Genomic DNA, 26603 nt, shown 5'->3' on the forward strand with positions numbered 1-26603 from the left:
AGATCTATCAGTGAGGTAGCTGGAAAACCATGCAACAGTAATCATAGGAGAAGTTGAGGTTGTTCAGCAGAAGAGAGTGTTGAAAGCTTTTGAGAGGTCCAAGAATAGGCAATAAATAAGTTTATGGTCATCCATGACTATAGAAACAGTGTTGAGGAAGGATAATAGAGTTGTAGTGGTGCTATGTTTGGGTCTAAAGCTGTGTTGAGTGGGTGTAAGCAGATTTTCCTTATTAGATACTGCATAACTTGTTTATGAATAAATTTTTCTGGTACTTTCGAGAGAGGGGAGAGGATAGCAATAGGTCTGAAGTTGAAGATATCAGATGAGTTACCTCCTTTGTGTACAGGTAGAGTGTAGCATTGTTTCCAGATGGAAGGGACTTTAGATTCAGAGATAGAGCGATTAATTAGGATAAATACAGGGAGAGCAAGAGAGTCAGATGCTAGTAGAAGAAAACTGGAAGGAATATTGTCAGCTGATGCTGAGCATGGTTTTAATTTGGAGAGTAGAGTTTTGATGTAGCTAGTAGGTACAGGTTTGAGGGAGAAGGTATTTGAGGAGATAGTGTTAGGAGTAGGTTCAGAAAAGTTGGAGATGTTAGTAGTAGAGGAGTTTGGGTTAGGGTTCAGTAGCTTAGATATTGAATCAATAAAATAGGTATTGAAGATAGTGGCAGTTTCTTCAGATGTCACATCTGGGCATGGATTGGGGGAGCTAAGATTACCAGGATGTAATATTTGGTTAACAGAGTTCCAGAATTTTTAGGATTAGATTTTAGGGCTGTGGGATGTTTGTTATAGAAGTCCTTTTTATCTTTATTTATGTGTTTTTGTCAGATTGCTGAGTTCTTTATATTTTTGTAAGTCTGCACAGAGCTTAGTTTGTGACAATTTTTTCCATAATTTGTCTCTAGTTATCATAAGGGTATTAGTGGCTTTTGAAAGCCACAGAGATATGGTGGACTTAATTCAGACTTCGCAAGGGGGGAGCAAGTGAGTCTAAGATGCTAAGGAAGTTGGTGGTGAAAGCTAGGACTGCTTCTTCTAGTGGGAGTTGGGTAAGGAATTTCCAGTTTACTTTAGAGAGGAGGACATTAAAGGTTTCTGGATGGAAGTTAGAGAGTTTACGACAAGTGATAAATTTAGGAGGTTTCGAGAAGTAGGGAGTAAACCTAAGCACTTTTATAGGGGAGTGATCGCTCAGGGTGTTTGGTAGGGTTTCAGGGTTATGATATTTGGAAGGATTAGATACAAGTACCCAGTCAATAAGAGTACTAGATGTGTGAGAGTTGTTTGTATGGGTAGGTTGGGAGATTAGCTGAGTAAAGCCATATAACTTAATATGAGTATTAGAGTTTGGATTTCTGAGAGTTAACCAGTTAATGTTGACATCCCTAAGGAGGATAGTTTCATTTGGGATGTGTTGAGAAAAGTATGAAAGAATATTTTTGAGCAGAGGAATGTTGTCTCCTCGAGGAATATAGATGGCTGCTACTGTGATAGTGGTGTGGTCATTTATTTAAAGGTTAGCTGTAAGTAGTTCAGCAGGTGAAAAGGATGGGATAGGTTTCATAATACTTGTAATGGTGAGGTGGTTGGAGTAGAGGATGGCAACGCCACCCCCTTTTTTGTTTTGGCGATCTATGTGGAGTATATTATCAGAGGTTTGGGGTTTTAGCCAAGTCTCTGTTAGGGTGATGACATCAGGGGTGTGGAAGACTATCCAGGCATGAATTTCACTAACTTTGTTTAGAATACCACAGGCATTCATAGAGTAAAAGGAAATATGTTTGTTTTTAGAGAGGATGAGATTTATTAAGTTGGGAGAGGTAGAGTTATGCTTGGTGGGGTGATATTTGGGCCCAGAATTTGGATGTATGTCTCCTGATAGAATCAGAGCTACATGAAGTTGGTAAAGTTTGAAATTAAATGGGTTTAAGTCAAGTACTAAGTCTTGGTTTTAGATGCTAGAGAGTGAGGGGGAGGAAGTTTGATTTTAGGCAGAGGGATGTTCATGGAAAATATAGAGGAGGAGATTGTAATAGAGTACTGCAGAGATGAGCGACAGTATGGGGAATAGTGGGATCTCTATGGACAGGTGGTAATGGAGTAGTACAAGATGTAAGAATGAGAAGGAGAAGTAATGGAGGCAAGAGGAAAATGGAGAGGGTTGCAATAGCCATGGCCTAAGGTGGGGAAGTAGGATTGGTATGGAGTGAAGAGTGGATAAGGGACTAGGAAAAGTAAGCTGTTGGACCTGTTAGAGAGTTGAAGTAAAATTTAAGTGAAACAACTTGTAGGATGAGTAGGGGATATATAGAAAGGAGGATTTGCAGCAGTCTAAACTATGAAGTGATAAGTAGGGGAGGGTAAGGTGGGTAGAATGTTACAGCAGACAGGAAGGGGTGGAGTTAGGGGAGGAAGGGATTAGATAGTTAGGTATAGGGAATAGGGGTGGGAGGGGAGTGAAGTGAGCCCAAGCGTAGTGGGATTTGCCAGGAAAAGTCACCACAAGAAACAATCAGCAGGCCAGGAGGGAAAGAGTAAGGAGCACACAGTGAGAGTCTGCAGGCAAATAGAAGAGGTGGTGAGGTGTAGACAGAGAAGGAAGAGATGTAATAGCGAGGTATACACAGGTATTTGTAGCAAGATAAAAACAGTTAAAACACAAACAGAAAAACAAAAAGAGAATAGCTAACTAAGAGAGAGTTGGCACTAGGGTAGTGACTAACTTATAGATGGCAGAGAGAGATAGAGGCAAGGTTTCTATACAGGTGAGTATGGCGGGGGCTCTCAGTAGTATGCAGGTATCCTGTACAGTAGACAAAGTAAGACTACTTTGTGGTATGAGCTTAGAACATACTTTTAGTGTAAAATGGCTATACAATAGAGCAGAGGCGTAATTCCAAGAGTTGGAGCAGTATCAGTAAAGGTAGGCACAGTCTTGTGGGAAGACACTTTGCTTCAAAACCTAGGAAAACAGGAAGGGAGAGAGTGTGTTGAATATAAAAGCAAGGGAAAAAAACAAAAAACAACAGGAGGTACCATGCAAGCAACTACTGATATCAGCTAGAGAGGAGTTAATTGAGATAAAATAAGAAAAATACAGAAATAAATAAAATAAAGTACACACCCACATCCCTCCCCCATCCCCCATTAGGGAAACCACCATAAAAAATTATCCGAAGCCAACTTCACGCTTCTTAAGACAGAAGTGGAAAACTTTACGACACCCATGCTGACGGATAATAGAGGTATGATTGCTGAATCCTACATAAATGCACTTTATAAGCACTTACATGAGTGCATGGATCATGCAATCCCTAACAGAACCAAGATGCTATCCTTCAAAAAAAGGAAGCCAATCTGGTGGTCCCCTGCCATAAACAAACTTTAAAACAGAAGAAAGAAACTGTTGCAAAAAAGAGTAAAATCCCATGATTGGAGGAACTCCCTGGTCAGCCTCAATAAGAAGCTGAGATCCCTCATAAAATCCTCCAAAGCTAGTTATGAAAACAAAATTGCCACTGACTTTAAAGACAACCACAAAGAATTCTATAGCTATGTCAAGAATCTCAATGGCAACACTCAGATCTACTCTGAGTAACAGCACAATGGCACTAAATATACAGAATCAACTGATATTGCCAACATCCTGGCAGATAGGTTCAGTGCTAACTTTACCCCCCCCTCTCATCCAGTGCTAACTTTACCCCCCTCTCATCCCTTAAAGGGCCCATCTCTATACCAGAAGAATGCAAAGTTCATGGCTGCACAGGTAAAAAAAAACACACTCTCCAAAGCAAAGAACACAGCATCAATGGGACCTGACAACATCCCAGGCTGCATTCTACATGAACTACAGAACGAACTGGCTCCCCACCGAAGTACCATGTTCAATCATAGCCTCACCTCAGGCTATGTGGCCACTGAATGGCGCACAGTGGCGGTTATCCTACTGTACAATGGGGGAGCCACCACAAACCCTGGAAACTACCGCCCCATTAGCCTGACAAGCCTGGTCTGCAAGGCTATGGAACGTATCATCATGGAACTTATAAACAATGACACTGGTAATCTCCAAACTCAGGACCCCACCCAGTTCAGGTTTGTAAAAGGAATATCATGTCTCCTAAACCTGATAGACTTCTTTGAAGCAGTCACCAAAAACGTAGATGAGGGTAAGGTGGTTCACACAGCCTATCTAGACCTCACCAAGGCATTGGACACCATCACCCACTCTAGAATTATAGATAAACTCACTAAACTAGGTATAAATCCCTATGTCACAAGATGGGTTGCCAACTGGCTCACTGACAGAACCCACACTGTGAAAGTAGCAGACTCCAAATCCAACTTTAGACCAGTGACAAGTGGAGTACCACAGGGTTTAGTCCTGGGTCCACTCCTGTTTGGTATCTACTTCTCTGAAGTACAGGCTAACACAGAAGGTCTTTGGCTAATGAAGTTCGCAGATGACTGCAAACTAGGAGCCATAATCAAAACTCCAAAAGATGTGGACATCCTACAAAAGGGCCTTGCTGAGACAGATGCCTTGTGTCAAAAGCCATGGCCTCAAGCTCAATGCCAAAAAGTGCATTGTCATCCCTTTTGGTAAAAACTCTGTACCCATGAACTACCACATAGGCACTAGTCTACTTAACACCAAAAGTGTGATAAGAGACCTTGGGACACAGGTGGACAGTAGTCTCTCCTTTGATAATCACATCACCACTGTAGTTAGGAAATCCTTCTATGTGGCACACCTCATCATAAAAGGTTTTTCATCCAGGAGAAAAAGAGGTCATTGTTCCCCTCTACTCATCACTCATTAGATCCATTATAGAGTACAACACCCCTTCTGGTATGTACCTCACAAGACATCTACAACAACTGGGAAGGCCACAGAAATACCTCTTAAAGAGGATTACTGGCCTCAAGCAGATGCCCTACGCAGACCATCTCAAAAAACTGCAGCTTTACTCCATCACATATTGCCTACTCAGAGGCGATCTCTGCCTAGCACACAAAGCTATGTCAAACCCAGAGCTTTTGGACATGCTCCACTTAAAGAAATCCCAAACCCTCCAAGCTACACGCTCTAGGGACCTAAAACTTGTCACCACAATAAACAGAACATGCTGGAGGGATAGATTCCTGTCCCAGATACTTCCCATACTCTGGAACAAACTACCTATCTATATCAAACAAAGCTCCTCATTAGCACTCTTCAAGAAAAATCTTGATGATTTGATGGGAAATAGGAAATTCACCCCAGGGATCACTTCTGTGGCTCTGCTAGACAGTGGCACACGAAAATAATTTTCTTGGGTGGCGAAAGCCAGGGTATCTTTTGGCTAGGCTTATATAGGCCCTAGGGCCAATAGTCTAGTACCTACCTATGAACCTAAGTGAGCTATACTTCACATCCATAAGACGGCTACTAAAAGTATTCGATGTAGAGGTCATGCCATAAAGCATTCACTGTACAAGCTAAATGCTCAATAATGCAATACCTAGATTCTACAAACCGTCACCAGTTAACACTGCTACAGAAATTCAAACTGCAATCTACAGATGTATGGTAGAAGTGTACAATACAGCAATTGGTAGTTAAGTAGAAATATATCCAAAAGCAAATAACAAATAACCTCTATCAATTTATGTACAGCCTTTCATTTTTGTGACATGAGACAATAACTCAGCCAAGCCATGACTTCACAAATATTTGAAAAGGTGTTTACCAAAGTCCCACAAATAAGTTGCAACAGCATACAAAGCTCTCCCAGCCTGGAATAAATGACTCAAAATGAAACGCTAAAAATCTTTGTAAACAAATACATAAAAGTAGTGTATCTAAGAATTAAACACACATACATATATAAATGCAGAACACAAAATATTACATGTGAGATGAAAAACCTGTCATATCATAACAATCAATAGCTGTCTATCTATTTTGTGTTTGTTTACAAAGATTTTTAGTGCTTCTTTCGGAGTCATTTATTTTTATTGGATAATTTGTACTTTGATGTGATTGGTACTGACTTAATTGGCATCAGTATTTATAAGAGCATTTTTAGTAGTGTTTTAGGTCTAATGAAGTGGTGTGTCTACACTATGAAAGTGCTTACCAAATAAATTCTGCTTTTGTTTTTACAATTGCCTTGCTGTTGGTTGGTCTGTTGGATGCTTTTGTGGAACATACATTTACTATTTTCTTCCAACGGTTCCTTTATACTAGCTGTGACCTGGTTTGTGTTTGTTGTATGCCATATACTAAGCTCAGCTTCCTAACATACACAAGCAAAGGTACCACTGACATCTATATACCAAAGTCAGGTAGTTTTACTTTTGTGCAACCTTTTGAAACTGTGGACGCAATATCAACAACACTATGCATTCGGATTCCATTAGCCACACGTATAAACAGTTTTCCCCATTTGATTGAGGACAGATTTTGTTCAAGAAAGGCCGGATATGAATGTTATCAGAGCATGCTGGGAAATGACTACTAAAAAGCATTACACTCAAATATGAACTAAAAGAACATAAATCCTAAGGCTACATTAGAACTTACACAAAGCAGTTAATGAATACCACTTAACAATAAGCTACATAATAAAGTTTGTAGAATAATAATCACAGTGCTATATACATGTTACGCAGCCTATTCAAATTCTGCATGTGTCATCTGAATAAAAGTACACACTACTCAAACACCTGTATTTAAATTTTTGTTTCTATTTTGCTAGGAGAGCTCCACCTGTTTCATTTTACATGGTGACATAAAACTGCTATTCACTAAGTTTGCTAGACATGACACAGAGCCAGCTTTAAGTCACTCACAAGTGAAGATTTCAAACTAAAACCTACTATACCAGTATTTACAGGCACATTGAACAGCAGGATGAGAAAACTACCATGATAAGTAAAGAATATTTACAGACACTTGGTCTTCCAAAGCAATGATTTACTGCTAGATATCAGGGTTGTCACTACCTGTATTCATTATTTAATGTATTCACAATGGTCTTCTAAAACAGTAAGAGAAACAGAAAGCATGAACACAGTATCATCTTCTATCTAATTTCCCAGATAGAAGCTGCATAAAATTACTGCAAAACTGCACAGGCCTAGTATTACATAACTGCAATGGAAAATCCATCTTTTCTCATGTCACAAATTGTAAATGGCAATTGTGTGCTGCTTGCTTTAATTAAACATTAGTACCTCATGCATTTATTTTGTACAACAATGGTTAATAAATGGTTGTTTTAAAAAAAAGGTCAGTTCCACATCTGCAGCAGTAGGGTAGAAGGATAAAGCCTTTACTACACCCCATGTGGATAGGATGGGGGTGTCCATCACATGGAAGAGGGAGTGTTCATCATTGAGGCAATGCAGGTAGGATGGGGGTGTCCATCACTGGGGAGATGCAGGTAGACAGGATGGGGGGTGTCCATCACTGGGGAGATGCAGGTAGACAGGATGGGGGTGTCCATCACTGGGGAGATGCAGGTAGACAGGATGGGGGTGTCCATCACTGGGGAGAGGGACAGTGGTTCTGCATGGCTCAAGACAGCTTTGGAAGGACAGCCAAAACTCATCATGATTTACGGAGCTGTTGTTAGCAAAAAGTAGGTGTGACCACCTAAGCTTGTGATGTTAGTTCCTGTAGGTGCGTATGGCAGAGTGGCATAGGAGGTCCTTGCAGTGATTCAAGTTTGCATGTCACAATCAGTGAGGGATTAAACCATAAATATGAAATTTTCTTACTGCTAGGATAATAGTTGCAGCTCAATGCACTCTTACAGCTGTCAGAGTTGTCTCACCATACATTTTATTGTCTTAGGCAAACTTGATAGCCAGTAGGCACACAGGCAGAACAGTTATACAAAAAGGCCCCTTTTACTTAGCCACTCTGAATCATGAAGTTATATTCTAATTAAGCTGTATAAATCATTAAATCTACTTAGAGTAATATTTTACTCTTAGGTAACTCATTGCTTTAAATTGCATTGGGTTTCTCCCTGTAATGCTCCACCATTCGATTCATAACATTTTAAAATAGACATGAGAAACTCCCAGAGTCACATATGGCTACCCTATACTGTTGGAGAAGTACTACAATGGGTGCCCTCTTCTGTTCACCCAAAGTGCCAGAGTCACTTATATGGGTACCCTATACTGTTAGAGAAGTACTACAATGGGTGCCCTCTTCTGTTACATTCACCCAAAGTGCCAGAGTCACTTATATGGGTACCCTATACTGTTGGAGAAGTACTAAATGGGTGCCCTCTTCTGTTCACCCAAAGTGCCAGAGTCACTTATATGGGTACCCTATACTGTTAGAGAAGTACTACAATGGGTGCCCTCTTCTGTTACATTCACCCAAAGTGCCAGAGTCACTTATATGGGTACCCTATACTGTTGGAGAAGTACTAAATGGGTGCCCTCTTCTGTTCACCCAAAGTGCCAGAGTCACTTATATGGGTACCCTATACTGTTGGAGAAGTACTAAATGGGTGCCCTCTTCTGTTACATTCACCCAAAGTGCCAGAGTCACTTATATGGGTACCCTATACTGTTGGAGAAGTACTAAATGGGTGCCCTCTTCTGTTCACCCAAAGTTCTAAGATTTACTTGGAATTGAATTAACGCATGTACTTATTTTGTCAAAGACATAACTTGGAAATATCCAAGAATAAAGAGACAATTAAGAGCATGTGAATCATGAACAAATCTGAATTGCCATTATTAATCATGTGTACCTATTAGCCAAAGGACAATGAAAACAGTTAATGATAAACAACTAAAGGGAAGCATAATGTACATACAAATAACAGCAGTAGCCATGCTAAGGTCTGGCTCACCTATTCATAATGACACAGATTATTAATTTGCATAAGACACTCCAGTACTGAGACTGTAATCACAGATTCTGCTCAACACGGCCACTGCAAGACATGCACAATCTATTTTAAATCACAGATTCTGCTCAGCATGGCCACCGCAAGACATGCACAATCTATTTTAAATCACAGATTCTGCTCAGCATGGCCACTGCAAGACATGCACAATCTATTTTGAGTTTTTAGAGCAAGAGCAGATTTCTGTTTCCCAGCTGTTGGCCAGTTGTGACAAAAATACCATTTACTTAGACAAGTAGTAGCACTGTTACTAAATTTGTAGGTTGTCCTTTCAGGACATTAAAACTAGCATCTCTAGAAACAAAAAAAAAAAATCTGCAATCACTACTGCTGTGTAAAACAGTATTACAAACTTTAATAAAACAAGAACTAGTAAGTGCTTTTATGGTACATAGACTGCTTGGTACTTTCAACAGTTCTAATGAGATAGATCCTGATTGTTGGTCTGTCGGTTAATACTTTCCTATGCTTGCATGTTATGGTTATTTAATACACTGACCGTCTGACCATCTGTGAGCTAGCCTTCCTAAAAATTCATCTCCAACAAACCTACACACTAATTAAGCGGCCCTATAATCCCTTCAGATGTGAGGTTAATTTTATAAAAGACTAAGCTATGGCCTGAGCAATTCTATAGTGCGGAATACGTAGTTGCCTCTTCTCATCCTATGAGTGATTGTTTTACTATTGCTTTAAGCAGACATACGGTCATGTACTGCATTACAGCTCATGGAAACAGCATTGTAAAAAAAAAAAAAACTGACAGAGTACAATAATCTAAACACACTCCAAACTGTGTTTATAATCCAGTAAGCACCACTGACATGTTGACTAGCTGCCTTCTATTCCAAAATAAAAGTTTGCTCTCGGTTCCTATGCCGTATGCAAAATGTAACATGAAAATCTGAGTGCAAACCAAAGAAAACTTTCTCACTGGCTATTGGTACACACTGTTGTACCCACTAGGCTCTTCACCTCTCAAGGAACCATGAAAGCAGTACTTGGCTTAAACAAGTGCAACTTCATAGTACAGACACACACAGAAGAGAAAATGAAAATTAGAGATACTGCCAGCAAAGGTAAATGTACCACTGAAGTACACTACAATTTCTGCACATCACTAATAAAGTGCACCACTTTAAAATACAACTCAATCATACACTTACAAAAATCAAAAGTCGACAAAGCAGCTGAACAAAAAATAAATCAAAAAAACTGCTCAAGGCTGAAAAATAAACCACAGACTAGCGTAACTTCCACTTTATTCAATGCTTTCGTAAAAAACTTCTTCAGAACCCAAAAAAAATTGAAAAATAGACCAACACCCCAAGTTAAGGAAACTGGAAAGTATACTGAAATTTTATGTTTCAGTATGAACATGAGTGTTGACAATATAGGTATACGTAATATTATAAACAATAATTGGAAGATCCTCGAAGGAAATGCTGATTTAATGGCAGCTATTAAGGGGAAACCAAAGTTTGTTTATAGGAATGAACATAGTTTGAAAGGAGCATTTGAAAAGGGGAGAGATAGAAGTACATGTAGCATTAAGAAGGGGCACATCAATAGGGGTATGCACAAATGTCATAGGTTCATACTAGGCTTTCTGCCCTAGCCTAGCCAGAGTATGTTTGGCTTTCACCACCCATTTTAAATTAATTTTGCTATGCCCTTTTTCGAGGTTAGTATACTGTACCTCTGTCTAACAGTGACACAGAAGTGATACCTGGGGTAAACCTACGATCTCCCATCCACTCATTAAGATTCCTCTTGAAGAGAGTCAATGAGGGACTCTGGAATAAAATCCCAGTCCAGGTTAGGCAGAGTGAAGGGAGCCTCTGGGTTATGAATCTGTCCCTCCAGCATGTCCTATTTATTTCAGTGCTGAGGTTCAAGTCTCTCGAGCGCGTAGCTCGATGGAATTTGGATTTTTTGAGGTGCCGCATGTCCCTTAATTCCGGGTTGGACATGGCTTTATACGTCAGGCACAGATCACCACTGAGCAGGCGGTATGCCACTGAGTAGAGCTGGAGTTTCTTTAACCGGGCAGCATATGGCATCTGTTTGAGCCCTTTGATCCTCTTGGTGAGGTACTTTTGGGGTCTTTCCAGTTGCTGCAGGTGTTTGGTAAGGTACATCCCAAAAGGGGCATTGTACTCAATTATGGGCCTGATGAGGGATGAGTAAAGAGGCACGATGACCTCCCCTGATCTAGATGTGAATCCTTTCATGATTAGGTGGGCTATATAAAATGTTTTTCTAACCACTTTGGCCACGTGGTTGTCAAATGAGAGATTGCTATCAACTTGGGTCCCCAGGTCCCTAATTACTTCTTCTGTACTTAATGGATTACCACCTATGTGGTAATTTTTGGGCACTTTGTTTTTGCCAAAGGGGATGACTATACACTTTTTGGCGTTTAGCTTGAGGCCATGGCTCTGGCACCAGTTGTCTGTTTCTATGAGGCCCTTTTGGAGGATACTTGTGTCGGCTGGAGAGTCGATTATGGCGCCCAGTTTGCAGTCATCTGCGAACTTGGTCACTCACAGTCCTTCCATATTGGCCTGTACCTCCGAGAAATATATACCGAGCAAGAGAGGTCCCAGGACTCAGCCTTGTGGGACGCCACTTGTAACTGGTTTAGAGTCTAACATGGCTCAGCAATTCTAACCATGTGGGTTCAGTCCTTGAGCCAGTTTGCAACCCATCTAGTGACATAGGGGTTTATATTTAAGCTGGTGAGCTTATCTATAATGCCTGAGTGGGGTATTGTATCGAAGGCTTTTGCGAGGTTCAAGTAGGCTGTGTTGACCACCTTCCCTTCGTCAATGGCCTTGGTGACGGTTTCAAAGAAGTCGACCAGGTTTAAGAGGCAGGCTCTGCCCTTAACAAAGCCGAACTGGGTAGGATCCAGTGTCTGTAGGTCCTCTTAACAAAGCTGAACTGGGTAGGATCCAGTGTCTGTAGGTCCCCAATATCTTTATTTATGAGTTCCATGATGATCCTTTCCATAGCTTTGCAGACCAAGCTAGTCAGGCTTATGGGGCGATAGTTTCCAGGGTCCGTTGAGGCACCACCTTTGTGGAGAGGGACCACTGTTGCTGTACGCCACTCTTTGGGTACATATCCTGTAGTAAGGCTGAGATTGAACAGTAGTTTTATGTTTGGGCTTAGCTCTTCTTGGAGTTCATGTAGGACGCAGCCCGGGACACCGTCTGGTCCCACTGATGCTGTGTTTTTTGCTTTGGAGGAGCGGCTCTTACCTGAGAATCTGAGATGTCAGTGGGGCAGCACTCTGCTGGGATAGATATTTGCCCTTTTGGTGGGAAGGGGGGGGGGTTTGCGTTGAACCTGTCAGCTAGGATGTTGGCAATGTCTGTGGGTTTGGTGTATTTATTGTCATTTTGGACTAATTCTGAGCATATCTGGGAATTCCCACCCAGGTTCCTAACATAACTAAAGAAAGCCTTGTGATTATCCTTAGTGTCCTGTGCAATTTTTCTCTATAAGCTGGCCTTAGACGATTTTATGAGTCCCCGTAGTTTTTTGCTAATACTGATCAGAGATGCCTTCCCTTTTTGGGATTTTGCTCAATCATGTAGTAGCTTCCTCCTTCTACTGTATAGTTTGTTTATGGCTGGGGTCCACCAGACAGGACGTCTGCCTTTGGAGGATTGGGTCTTGGTTTTATTTGGGATTGCATGATCCATGCATTCCTGAAGGTGCTCATAGAATGCATTTATAAAGGATTCTGCGGTCTGGGACATATTTTCCACAGGCCCGGGGGCTTTGAAAGATTCCACCTCAGTTTTGAGGAGTGTGAAATTTGCTTTAGAGAACTTTTTCACTGTGGTTTTCTGGGCAGGGGGTAGGGTCGGGATGTGAATATCCAGTTGGATTAGTTTATGGTCTGATCTTACCAGTGAGGGATACACTTCTGGTCTGGAGCACAGAGTCCCCATGTTGGTGATGATCAGGTCCAGTATGTTTTCCCCTCTTGTGGGAGTGGTAACAAGTTGTTCCATAGCATTTGAGTTTATGAATTCTAGGAACCTTTGGGTTAGGGTGTTTGAGCTAGAGTAATGCTCCCAGTCTATGTTTGGGTAGTTGAAGTCACCCAATATAATGGTGTTTGGAGAGATCTTCATATTTTCCAGTGTTCTCAGGAAGGCCGAGTGGGGTTCCTGGGTTTGGGAGGGTGGTCTTGTTCTGTTTGTAGGTTTATTTTAGAAGGTCCTTATATTCAGCTTCCTCACATACCTAATACTATAGGGGTCCCTCATATTTTTTGTTGTAAAACAAAAGGAGTTGTTTATTTTGCAGTGTGTGACAAATGCTCATCATTTTATATTGGTATGACTACTAGAAAATTAAATGTTAGAATGAAGGAGCATATGTATAATATTAGAAAAAAGGACAAAAACCAAATATTTTATAGACATAGTGTTGAATGTATTAGTTTTAAAAATATTTTGTTTTCTATCCTGGAACACTGTGAACCTGATAACAGGGGGGTGATTACAGAAATTTTTTGGCTCAAAGAGAAACTAGATGGCAAATTAAATTACAGGCGGATCATTTTCCTGGGTTAAATGAAGCCATCAATATTAAATGTTTCTTAAAAGATCGCAAAGCATATGTTTTATAATGTTTGTTACTGTAATGTATTCAATTATACCCATTCTATAGTGCATAATGATGAATGAAGAGTTTGTTTTTTGTAAAGGGCTCTTTAATTATGATTTTACACTATGTAATTGATTAATTGATTTTAAATGTATGCAGTATTTAAATGAATGTTTGATGTAACATTTCTTTTTGGTTCTGAAGAAGTTTTGTACGAAAGCGTTGAATAAAGTGGAAGTTACGCTAGTCTGTGGTTTCGTATTTTTCAGCCTTGAGCAGTTTTTTTTTATTTATTTCAATCATGCACTTGTTTGGAAAAGTACCTTATATCCGAAGTATGATGCACTTGTTTCCTGGAACTACAGAAGGATGGAATTTAGCTACAACTACAAGAAAGTAATTTGGCCGATAACGGAAAGCGCTCATTAACACTGTTGTCCTGATAACGGAAAAGTACCGACTGCTTCATCAGACCCAATTAAAAACACACTAAATGTGAAAGTGATTCCTAGTTCTTGGTTTTGTTTTATTAGTTTGTAATAGTGTTTTACGCAGCCGTGATGGTGACAGGCATAATTTTTGTTTCTATATACGTTTGCCGTTTTTTGTGATCGTTGTTCAGCAGTGAGACTATACTTGACTAATAAGCATTTCTACCAGTTTCTGTATGTACTGAAAGAACATAATAAATTTAAAGCAGATAAACAAACTGACAACTCAGTGCCACTTTTACAGACTTAACAGATGACACATTGCATAAAATATTAACACATTTAAGATACAATTGCACTGAAGCAAAAAGCATCCATTTCTCATAACTCAGCTTAACAGTCCACTAGCACTTATGTAACGTTGGTCCTTTAATAAGTACTGGATTACTAGCATTGTGTATCTATTTACACAAGCCACGGACAAGTATGTATGTAGTTCACAAAGAGGCACAAATTCCCACAGTAGGTGTGAAGTGTCCTGTTTATCTGACCTTTCTCCCAGCAAACTGGGTGAAACAAAAAAAAAAACTAGCAATGAAAGTGGATAAAATAATCTCAGTGAAATTCCTGGAAGTTTAATGCACAGACATCACAAGTGTGCTACATTGCACAAATAATATACCGAAGTCTTGTATAAGGTTTTCAGATATTTCAAAATGAAGGATCACTACCTTCTGGGATTACAGAATTTAAATGACTCTTACAGCTGAGAGGAGGACAATGCCATGGTGAAGGAGTCACTTACTGGCTGCTGTATACACAATCTGATAAGTTTATTTGTCCCCAGAGTACTTTTATCCCGAGTGTTCTCCTGTTACAATAATTTTAATAAATGTAGAGTAGCTGCCCTCTTTTATGAGTCATTGTACTAAGTTTTGCCTTCTACATTTAATAAACCAGATACTTATTTTCACAAAATCCAACCAAAAAATAATAGTATTTACATGTTAATACTGGAATGAATGCCCATTTCTACAGGGCAGATTTCTGTGTAGAATCCATTAAGTAAAGGAGTTGTGTCCATAATTTAGTCTTGAACTATAATGTGTTCTCTAGGGACCTTAGTCTTTAGTAATTTATTAATGACCACTTCCTGCTCTAAATGTCTATATAGATTACAGATACTTTTTGCTCATGATATTCTGATTTTCATGAGATCTCCAGGATAATCAATTAAATCTTTGTCTCAATTAAATCAGTATGTCCCAATTGCAAGTCATCTGTTAATCAAGATAAAGCGGTGGCAATTATGAACCATCCACCAATGTAAGGAAGCACTTTATATTTCACTGGTCTTTCTCGTCTATCAAATATTAATGGCTTAATTTACGGAGTTACATAACCAAAGTAGCTGAAGTAATTTAAAAAGGCTAAGATGAAAGATACTTGGAAAACTGGTTAACATTAGAAAAATAATACTGACTATATGCATGAGACTTTCCCAAATCCTTGTATACAGGCAGGGTGAAGATTTGTATGAAGTTTTTCTTTGCAGGCCTATAAATTAATTTAGAGTAAAATTTATCCGTATGTATTCAGGCTGCCACTTTAATGACCTTATTGCCTTAGCAGAACACAGATCGCTGCATAACTTGTGAAATTACTCAAAGATGAGTAATTAGTAACAAAGGAGCTTTTGGAACTTCATTTCTGGATTAATTTAAGTCAGTTAATATGTATTCTTTTGTGGTTGACATTGCTGCAAGAATTTTTTGCAGACGCAGGCCCCTTTCCTTTATACATCCTGCTGTGTCATGAAGTAGATTTCATGTACCTGGAAATCAATGTTGTAGGGTCATAACTAGCAAAATTAGGGTTGGTGAAAAGTTTTTAACTATTTTCTAATGAAAGCCTGTGATCCTTTCATTATCAAGTAGGCCGGTTATTTTTATCTAATAAAGGCTTTTACAATCATTTGCAAACGCTGACCATTTAGTTTTTTCCTAGGATCGGCAAAAAATTAATTGGACTTTATAAATAACACTAGCACAATGTTCAGCAAATGCTATCATGGGGAAAGATACCATGAAAACAATTACTACGACAAGAATGGACACCATCCTCCCCTATTTTTGAGTTAAAGTTGCTTACAGTTTGCAGGTACAACTCATTTGCATAGTATATTTTCAGAAATGTGAAAATGAGTTTAGCTAAAATTAACCACTGTCCACCATGACAGAAACAAGAAGCTGACAACTCTATAAGGTTACACAAATTACTTATAACTTATTCACCACAAACCACCATTTAGAAAATAATGGCACATCAGATAAGTGAAAAGATATTGCACAAGTTCCCTATAGGTCACCTAACAGAATGCCTGTGATTTGACCTGCTTTTGACGCTCAGTCAAATAAACATACCCCAATGGAGCAAGCAAACCTTTGTTGTGAAGCCTAATCTTAAAAAATATATAGTTTTCTTGAATACCTTATTACTTCTATTGCTTTTTAACAAATACAGTCAGGAGGCAGGGGTCACCTCAACTCTTTTCTCTGCAGATCTATGCTAATGACTATTAACAGCTTAATAGCTGACTTAAAGAATAAGTTGCCAAGGGAAACACAGTCAGTGAAATTACTCAAGAGCTTTCTTCATTGCTAATTTACTAATGGCAGTAGGGTAACAAATGATATAAAACCGATGATGTTTTCACGATCATTGACTTGCACACATCATATCTGGAATTCCTTTCAAGTGACACCATGCCTTCAACAAACCAGAAATATACCCAAAAGAGCTGAAGAATCTACAGTTATTACCTTTACTTCTTTTATGTATTTATTTTGGGGAGGGAGGTATGCCTCACAAATATGCAAACAATCTTTCCATAAACAATCAAAACTGTCCCCTGACAATTAGCTGCATGTGCAGCTTTTTATAAATGCTGCAGACATACAGACCTAGAAGCTTTTCTCTTCATTTTTTTACTAACAGCTCATAGTTTGCATACATCTCCGAAGTGAAAAACTCATTCTGTTGTTATTGCCACTATAGCATCCATTAAATTACATCAGTATTTAACATGCACAGTATATGCAACCATAAGAGCAGAAATCTGATGAGGCCCTTAAGGAGACTGAAATATATCTATGCAATGCTAACTTTGCTTCCACATCAGACTCTTGCTTTTTAAATTCTTTTGTAAACTTGATAGCTTTAGTCAACCCATCTATATAGCCTGTATGACTCAAAGCCATAAAGCACATTTTACAACTGTAATGGCTTCTTATAGCACACAAGTGGTTACTGTTACTTGAAATAAATAAAACAAAACTAGAGTCACTGTAAAGGATGCAGAAGTAGAATCCCTGTTTATACTACTTCCATTTCAGTCACAGCTGCACGTTATATGTAAACAACAACCATTTTGGGGCTGCTGGGAAAGGAACATGGGATGTAGTTTACAAACTTAAGTAAGGCAGGAACTCTGTTTTTCAGGATAAACTGGGAAGTCAACTGTGTTATACTGACTGCTGGATGTCATTACATTACTATATTTTGATCCTGCAGAAACCATCTTGAGATTTTCCTTTTTCTTAATGGTGCTGGAGACGCACTCTGTGTGTCTTCGGATCATAAGAACATAATTTTTGTATGTGACTTGGTTTGAATTTTTGGAAAGATATTGAACACAGCATGCAAACCATATAAGGTTTTAGCATACTCATTACAAGAGAAATGCCATTATACAGAACATAATAACAGAAGGAGAGTCATCAAATGCATTACATGCATATGGAAACAACCATAGCCACCTCCACAAACACTACAAGACATGGATAATAAAACAATTCAGTTGTTGATTGCTTCTTCCAATGTTTGAAACTTGCAACCCCAACATCTAGAATCAGAAAGACCTGGACTAAATGTATATTATGGCAACACACGATAGTCTTATATATATGATCTGTTGTCAATCTTAAATCAGAGTTTAAAATCTTATTAAAAAAGCTACAAAAGGCTATTCTGTTATCTCATTATAACACTCTGACCTTCTGACAATACTGTCACAAAACTTTGCAGGAGGGACATGATACAGGGAGATCACAAATTTTGTTTAAAATAGCTTTCATTGATCACAATGTGTAACATAATTCATTCTTTACGTATAGAAGATATTGATATGAAGAGGTTTTAGTCAGAGGGAGAATACATTAAGTACTACAGTGCTAGCAAGTAATTTTTACTATTTTAATAACACAACTGAGATGAGATCTTTGCAAAATATGCTGTATCCTATGACAATTGTCTGTTGCCAACTAATAAAAAAAAACTCTTCTGGCAAAAAAAAAAAAACACTGAAAAAAGCCTAAGATAAAATTTGGGAGACATGGTGCAATGCATTTATTTTATGGTATTAGTTACAAAGGATCCTACCAGAGGATAGCTCCTCACTCATTAAAATAAAATACAAAAGGACATACCCTGCCTATGCAGGTAGAAAATGTTTGCAGTATAACCAAAAATGTAAAGGGATGAAATCTAAAAACAAAGAGCTACTTGAGATGTACATGTTATGCAGATAGGTTTAGGTGCCATAACAGACACCCTGGCTGCACATTGAATTCTTTTTGATGTCAAGGTATTTGGGAAGACAATGGCAGGTTAGCATTGATTGGCTGATAACAGCCATGCCTACTTGGACAGGATGTATTTTCAGATATTTCTGTAACTGCTATTGAAGACCTTAGATTTTTTGTAAACAAGAATGAAGATTATATCACTTCATGCCCCAGTAAAGTTTATGGCTTCAATATTCTTGGTAGTAGGGAGCATTTCTAAGGGGAGTCTTCCATTCATCAATGGACACTAGAAAAGTGGGTGTGATGGATCATCTAAGGAAGATAATAAAGGTAGCAGAAAAAGTACAACAGTGAAATCCTACATGTGAGTGTAACATCTACTCCAGTGAGAAATGGAGAAAAAGATGAACAGTTGCATACATTGGAGTAAGATCTGTGGTGTCTTGAGTTTGGTTTCTTCCTGGTGTATAATATGGACACAGTTGTTAGCTGGAGAGACACTAAGGAAAATGTATATAAAAGAACGTGCAAACATGGATGTATATGAAATAACTTTATAATTCACGATGTCAAAGTCATCCCATCCTCCACAATTACAAGCATCTAAAGTAAAAAGAAACAAACTCAAAATGTTATACAATCCTAGAATGTGCCCTTCCACCAGATGTGTTACCTTCTGAGTACTACCTGGATGATAAGTTTGGATGAAAATGAAAACAACAAATGGCCACAATAATGTATTTCATCTTGCTACGTTCATAAACACTGAAAGCTCTCCATCCCTACTCCTAAAAGATGACTGCTTTCTGCATACTACATCAATGTTGGCTTGAAAAGAAAGTAAAAAGAAATATCAGTAACAGATTTGAAGGTGATAGACTGCCTTTAAATAAAGCCTATAGAGATCATTCAACAATGATCTTGTGTCCCTGTGATTTCACACAAAGTTGTCTTCCATGCCTTCAGAAAAATACATTCTCTTCTGTGAAACAGGGGGTTAGCTAGAACACATCCCCCTTGGTAGCTCAATAGGCTCAATATCTTGCTGCCAACCATGTAGATGTGTGAGATTCTGTTCTGTGTGTTTCGGTATAAAACAGATTTTCTAATCATGTTTACATGATGTGGCATAAATATTAGATTAAAATATTATGTTTTACCATGAAGGGTCAGGACGCAGACACTGTTTTTGTCGGTAGAAGCCCAATATAAGGTTATTTAAATGTATAATAATTCTAGTAGCATTCTCTGAAACCAGTATGGACCATTTTTGGAGATGTGAACTCTAGTATACAAAAATATTAAAACAATAATCTATGTACACACTTGTTGACATGTTCAACAGTCAAGGAGTTTAAAAATAAGGTTTTCTGTTAATTTGTATTGTGACCCTGCCTGCCTACACCCTAGAGTACACATCAGACACTTCATAGCCAGTACCTACATGATCAATTCCCCTCACACAAAACATGTTCTTGTCTGGTCCACATAGCCAATCCATCTCTTAACATTCTTCTAAAGATGTACTGGATATATTCTGTGTACATCACTGTACAAGTATTGCTACAGCAGTATTACACAATGTTATATAACTGAACCAAAATAAATCACAGTTCCTCTATGAGGTTATGCCACTAATAGGAGCTTCCTTATTACCATGCTTTACAATAAATGTCATCTTAGATTACCAAAATAAAAAAGTAGCATGAGCTCCACTGTTCCCTGACAGGAATCTAATGCCTCATTTCTAAAATGGTGATATTTGCTCACTTAAGAGAGTTTTATAATTTTCAACAATTGTGACAACTACCGACAATGAACCTCACTGTAGAAATATCATTTTCATGTTGCATAAAACTAAATTAAGTATTTCAAGGAATGAAATTATCACATGGCTCTCTCTAAAAAATAAATCCATATTCTGAAATCTGTTTCTATCCTATATAAATTTATTTGAAAAAACTTCCATAATGAAGCCATAGTACAAACGTGCAGCAAATAATTAACAAAAATACCTAAGTGTTCCAGTCCTTAACTGAAGCAGGGGTCAGTCATCATTTTACACATATTCTGCCTATACCCATCAGTTATACACGTCAAATATTTGACAGTGATAAAAATTACCACAATAATTATTCCAGTAATGAAATTTCAGTAAGGCAAGTCATTGGTTCACAGTGTAGCAATACCCATAGCCACATTCAGAATGCTGTCTACTGCAAGGATGGTTAAAGCTTTAATTATATCAGCATCATTTTGGGCATAAGTTGAAGTTAGTAGATCAAATTTGTTTGAGCTTGTATATTCGAGACTATGTGAATGAACGATTGACTTGTTCACATGGGGAGATTCAAATAGTAAGGGAAAGTGAATCACAGACTATCTGATTTAAATTAAAATCAGATTGAAAGAGACTTTTCAGAGGTTTATTTTTCCACAGATTGATTACAAAATGCTAATACATTTTTTGACGTACATCACTGTAAATACAGAAGCACAAAATGCAGAGATGAGCAGCAAAAACTGATGCCTTAAAAGAAATATTAAAATAGTTTCTGAGATAAATGAAGACAAGAATATCTAAAGTAATTATCACAAAAAGCTTTGCCTTTGCTACACTCACTACAAAAAGTACTTACTGCACTTATAGAAAAGACAAAACACATGGATTTGTTTGGTTTGATAAAGTCAATTGAATGTATTTGAAACAATAGTGACTGTTGTAAAGTAAGAAGGAGCAAAGATTTGTACAGTGAGAGATCTCAAAATTAGAGGGAGATGAAATTTCACCCTATACAAACAGGAGTGGTAGATGCTGCTATGGCCAGTACAACATTTCTCTGGCACTGTATGCAAATCAAGGATTTTGGAAGATTAAACAGGATGATGCTAGTTGGCAACTGTGTACCTTTAATCTATCCTTGTGAAGCTGCATATGTACACAGTTAATACCTTGCTGCCAGTTATCTGCTAGACCTTTAATATGGCTGTTTTCTGCATATTATATAAATATTTATTTTCTCCATATAACTTTCCAGCTGTTTTTAAAAATATAATTACTCTCAGTGGAAACCTATTCCATGGTCTCACTAAACTTTTTGTGATATAGCTATCCATTCTTTTAATTCCATTAACTTTTGTTCTAGACAGTTCTCCTTTCCCTCATCCCATCCGATTTTTTTATGTTAAACACAGATCTTTCCTCAAATGTTTATCCATAGAAACTCAAAGCTAGACATAGCTTACCTCTCACCACCCTATAAAGAAAGATGTAGATGTTACTCATCTTCATAATTTAAAATTTTCATACATAGTTAATTATTTTACTATATCTCCTTTGTAATTACTCGCTTACTGATAGTCTAACCATTAAGTATAAAAATCAAATTATACTCTAGAAATGGTCTTATTGATGCTATAAATACTTTAAGGACTTCAGGTTCTCTAATATTAAATGAACTTAATATTAGACTTATCTTTCTCATGGCTTTAGTTTTGATATACTGTATATGAAACTTGAAAGATAATTCATGAGTGTCCCCACACCCTTAGTCTGTTTAACTACTTCTAAATTTTCCCTCCCATTATCTTTATTTCTTAATAGTCTGGATGACCTTGCATGCTTTATAGTTAAACGCAAGACCTGTCTTAGATGTTCATAAATTAATCCGATTTAACTGCATATTTAAAATTTCTGAGAACTACCATTTTGAATTCTGTCAGCATGAGCGGCATTTCAGTGTACAGTAGATATCTAGTCAAAAAACTGAAAGGTGATTTGAATATTGATATTCAGGTCTGGAGTGCTACAAAACAAGAGTATAAAAACAGATTGATCAGATATTTGACAAGATTAAGGTCACAAGGTTTGATGCTGAATAAATCTAACTGATGTGATATAATCAAAGTGCATGTTTCATGCAACCATGTGTGGTTTAAAGGCAGATATCAATAAAGTCCATTCCACAGTAAGTATGCAAACACCTAAAGGCATTCTCTCATTAATGCAATTTTCAAGGGTGATACTATATGTTTCCAAGCTTAGAGCACATTTGTCATACCCAGCTCTCTCCAAAAGGAGCTGTTTGAGTAAGATACATTCTGGACTTGGACAAATGATGAAGTTGGAAGCTATAGACTAATGAAGATGCTGTTAACTATTGAATTCATAACTGAGTATTAAAATGCATTTCCAAATACATTACAAGTAGCTACAATCCAAAAAGGTCTAGGAGCTGTACTATGTAAGATAGCAAATATGTTGCTATGCCCAAGACCATTGTAACCCACATGTCAGAGATGGTCAGATAAAACAATGTTAGCTGTAGTCTTTAGTTGCCCACAATTACATGAATTAGTGTGCAAAAAATATATTAAAACAGAGTCAGATCACAAATCCTTGTGGTCCAAGCCCCAAAAAACTCTCTCCACAGATCATCAGACTATAATGAAGGCTGTTAACACTTCAAAGAACAATGTAAAAGTAAAGCACAAACCAAGAAAGTTGGTGTGCACTACTGACATGCAGAGTATATTCAAAGCAAAGGAATAATTGCAGGAAAGGCCTGCTAGAAGAAAATATGATATTCTGTGGGACATGACATAAATTTGTGATATTCTGTGGGACATGACACAAATACCAGTGAATTCTGCGGGACATGACACAAATACCAGTGACAGGTGAGAAACTGAAAGAACTGAATTGTAATGAGAGAAATGCAGAAATCAGTCCTTGTTTGAAGTCAATGTCAGGATGATCAGAAAATATAAAGCAGCTCCATCTCCTAATCAAACCATAACATATCATCAGGCAGGAATATATCTGCATACAAATGTCATTCAAAGATAGTCAAATGACATCATGCCATTTGAGATACATAGTCATATGCTGCTAAACGTAAGCAAATGACTTTTAGGAAAGTCAGTGTATGAGGAAAGAGTCAGAGAGTATCATATTTTGCCAAAATCTACATTGCAAATAAATATGAAGTAATTTCTAGTTGGCATGTAAATCAAAACCTCATGAAATACCAGCATTGCCATGGTTAAGAGAGGAAACAAATTTAACATGATAATCTTGGCTTTTACTCTATGCTGAGTACTTCTTTAAATATTCAGAAGTTATTCACCACAAAGATATGACACTAAGTGATAAACAAGCTGAAATTAACATTCCAAGTAATGAAAAAACAGAACTGGTGCTGTCAGATTATGTACTGTAATCTGCATGCCAGGTATCCAGACACTTTTTCCTGTGTTGAAAAATATCAACGTGTTACAGTTAAGTACACATTACCCACAGTGCAATGAGCAAGCTAAGCATTTGCGTCAAAGCGAAAGAATACTCTGAGGAACCACAGTGCATCAAATGGATCGCTGTTGTCTGTCACTGCTGTAGTAAATGAATACCTCTTTGTGAGCAGTAAATTGCCCCCACCATAGCTGTTGGTGCCAAGGAACCTGTGACTAAAGCTGCCAGCATCATTCTCATCAATGTTAGCAGAAATACTAAGATCTTTTCACTGCTAAAGGAAGTAGAACGGGTTAATATAACATTGGATGACAGCTTAGGTCAAAAAGTCACAGATCCTATTAACTATATCAGTACATCACCAATACCTAGTAAGTCATTTTGTTTAAGGAGAGGAAAGGATATGTCACTGTATAGATACAAGCAGACATACAGACAACTTGATCCAATAAAGAGCTGTCAAAAAATCTGCATTGAAAATGACAATCAGTACAGGAGCTGCCAGAAATCCATCTTATGAAAACATCATTTCTTACCTCCCCTGATGGTGCTAAACAAAGTGGTGAAGAATGGAAACATGACAATCAGAGGTGCACTTTGTTATGGGAAATTCATCAAAAACTACTTCAAAGTCAGGTCTGTTTGTAACTTTTTAACAGCTTTGTTTTTTTTTTCTAAATGTATCATCTCTGTAACTTGATGGGTCATTGAATTTAAACATAATTCTATATTCTCAATGGTTATAGGAAGGAGTGACATCATTTCTAATAAGAGGAGCATGCTACATATTTGGTATGTTAAGTAATGCACCCAACAGTAATAGCAATGCAGCCTGTGAGTGAATGCAAGGAGCAGTTCAGTATGAGAATAAAGGTTAAAAAAAAAAGGCCTTCAATTCTGTCTCGTGGTTCTTTAGCAATCTATGCCTTGACCTGGCATATTAACAATTAATGCTTTTGTAGCTATAGATTAGGCAGAAATGTCTTCTGATGGAGATTTTGGCAACAAATACCAGGATGGCAGGTGAATTTATTGTCATAGTATTTACTGATCATTAAATTTGGTAGGTTCACCATATTCTTATGAATGAATTATCATATGGCTGGAATTCTTCATTCTATTCAAATACGAAGGCAAATTTTAATGTTTTATTATTAGGGCCCACTATATTATGTATTTTAGAAAGGAAATGTGGAATATGTTACGATTGGCTAGCTTTATCATTTAATAATGTTTCTTCATTATTTTATCAGTTTATTTAAATAAAATCAGGCCCATTTTGTCAGTAACATTGCTTTACATTTTGCTGGTTACATTCAATGTTTTGTTTATTTTTTTATTCCTTTGTTTGGATTTTTTACATTCTAATGTAAATGAATTTCACATACGTTAAAAAAATTGAGATAGGTAATATTTTTCTTTTCCTACACAGAATATCTCCACAGCTTACAATATGTGAAGATGCATTTTTATTTTACAGTTAAGAGAATGGTATTTCTTCTCATGACTGGAGCAATAAAATTTTATTTATTTATTTATTTATTTGTCTTTGTTAACCAGGTTAGTCCAATGGGCTGGTGGCCCATGTTCAGTGGAGACCTGAGGAGAAAAGCTCCACAACAACAATATTAACAATAACAATAGCAGCAACAATACTAATAACAGTAACAATAACAATAAGAAATAATAATAAGGTTTACATTACAGCAATGTGAAAATAAGTAGCTACATGCTTTCATGCCATAAATGAATATGGGTACCTAGCCAACATACATTCATGTAGTAGTGGAAAAATTAATAGGGCATAAACATTCTACAAATACAATAGCAAAAATTAGAAGAGGTGTAGAACTGCAGAAAAAATGCTTTTAAATCTATTTACTGGCTAAACCAAGTTGATAGAGAGGAGGAAAAAGGAATGATATATTGAAGGGTTGAAGTAGAAGGGTCAGGAGGAAAAAGTAAGGGAAGCCAAAGAGAGTGAAAGAAAGCTGGGTAAAAGAAGAGTTAGGGGAGAAAATGTAGTAGGTAAGGAGTAGAAAGATGAGATTTAAGTAAAGTATTGCTCAGCTGCAGAGCTGAGGGACTACAGAAATATTATATAAGAGGGTAATATTAAAGTAAGCAGAGGAAAAATGTGGTATGCCAATTGAATGAGTAGGTATTAGATATGGTGGTGACAGGTATAAGACGGAGAGATAGCAAGGTAGTTCTTCAGTTGTTTTTTAAAAAGAAGTGAGGATTGAATAGAATATATATTGCTTGGTAATTTGTTCCAGGTTTGAGATAAAGGGCATTTATAAAATAATCTGCCTGTTGTGTTATTAGGCCTGTAGTTGTCAAGTAGCAGTTGGTAGTGCTACAGAGAGATCCTGAGGGTTTGTATATGGATATGAGGGGGGGGGCAGAGAGGGAGAGTTGGCAGGTTTGTGGGGAAGAGAATGTATCATCTGTAACTGAGAAAGTTAGAGTAGTTGAGGGAATTCAAGTCAATGTAGTTGGTAAAGGGTATGGCAGTGATGGGATTTGTAAGGGAACTTACACACACATATGGCTGTCTGGTTGTAGGTCTGTTCAAGTTTGGTTAACAGTTTTGCTTGGAGGTTGGTAAATATCAGGGAAGCAAAGTAGGCAGTGGAGGAGTTAGGCTTGAGAAAGTGAATTTTCTGAATTATTGGATAAGAAATTTTTGTTTCTATACAGTAAACCGAGTTTTTGATTGCTTTTTTTATGCAGTGTTCGAAGCAGCAGCTTAGTTTTTTTGGATTAAG

Source organism: Protopterus annectens, chromosome 7.part0 (assembly GCF_019279795.1).
Source record: "Protopterus annectens isolate FY-2018-M chromosome 7.part0, PAN1.0, whole genome shotgun sequence".
In the NCBI taxonomy this organism is placed as follows: domain Eukaryota; kingdom Metazoa; phylum Chordata; order Ceratodontiformes; family Protopteridae; genus Protopterus; species Protopterus annectens.